The sequence below is a fragment of the Rhinolophus hipposideros genome (genome assembly GCF_964194185.1).
Source record: "Rhinolophus hipposideros genome assembly, chromosome: 8".
NCBI lineage: Eukaryota > Metazoa > Chordata > Mammalia > Chiroptera > Rhinolophidae > Rhinolophus > Rhinolophus hipposideros.
In genome coordinates, this window is record NC_138054.1 from 8,492,962 (window position 1) to 8,494,542 (window position 1,581).

Consider the following 1,581-nt stretch of genomic DNA (forward strand, 5'->3'; position numbering starts at 1 on the left):
CTGACATCTCAGTAGAAAGAGAAAGACAGAAATAAGAATTAGCTGACCGTAGATTTATGTCAACAGTTACATTAACATTTATGAAATACACTTTTTGAGACTTTTAAGAATTACATATATAGTTCAACCTTTTGTACTGAGTAGATTTTTGGCATGGCTTTGTGCTAGCAAACAAAACAAAATAATTTTTAACAGGAGGGAAAGTTGTTCTCAAACGACTGCTACAAAAAGCGTGTTATATATCATTCTGGTCAAATACCATCACAACAAAGTGGAAGATATCTTCAAACCTCTTTTGTTGTACTGTAATTTTAAAATGTTTTAATTATAAAATGTATCAAAAGAATACAAAAGCACCGTGAAGAGTATAATATCAAATACACATAAAGTGGTTTGATCTTATAACAATCCCATAAGGTCAGTACTGTTATTATCCTTGTTTTACAGATAAGGAAACTAAGACATAAGAGATGTTATGTCACTTGCCTAATGTCAGAGAGCTGGTAAGATTCCAGAATACTACTTCTAAATGGTATGCTATATACAGTTTCTCAATATGACAAATTACCCAGATTTAATATATTTTTAAAAATCAGAAGCAAATAAGGCAAAATAGAAATAGTACTGCAAAATTAATGACCCGTCCCTTCTATCTAAATTCCTTTCTTTCTCCCTCCCCCGAGATAACCACGAATACTGAAGCTGGTATGTATGTATTCTTCCCATCCATATTTTTCTACTTTTACTACTCATTTATATACTGTAAGTAATATATATCAAGTTCCCAGACTTTCTCATTCTGTGACACCTTAACGTCTCAGTAATATTTTCACAGAACCCCTAGACAAAAAGTACCTAACAGTTCCATTTATTTAGTTAAGCTCAAACAACAAGTATTTGTCCTACCCACTTAATAACTGTTTCAAAATACACATATGTAAACTGAAAGAAAAATATCACATCTTATTTCATTCTTAACTAAACGTACTACTTGAATGTAGTGTTGGGCACTGCATGTCTCAAACCTTGGAGTCAGATTGGGCAAAACCAACCCTCACTTCCTGTTCAACTTGCTTTTTATCACAGCATCATCCCAAACCCCAGCTTTGCAAAGAATATGTTATAGAAAGGATTGTAGTATGATTTTATATTGAAATAGTGAACTATCTCAAGCTAGTAGTGTGTGGGGAACCGACAGACGTCCAGTACTGCTTCCTTCAAATTCCAAAATATCCCGCAGCACCCTGGGCAAATTGTGGATACACACTATTGTTCTCTGTTTCAAAATGTTATGTATATAGCATCATTATGTATATATACACGTGTATATACTGGGGGTGCCAAAAAATGCATATGCGTGACTTGTATTCACCTTTTGTTATCAGTATATATTGAGTATTACAGTTTTAATACAGTTTTTTCCTTTCTTAAAATATGTATACATTTTTTTGGCACCCTCTGTATAAACATATACATATACAATTTTATCTCTCTATTTAATCTATACACAGAACACATATGAAAAATTGGGCTAGACTCAGGAAGCAGAAATATTAATAAATTAAGATATGCAGAGACACC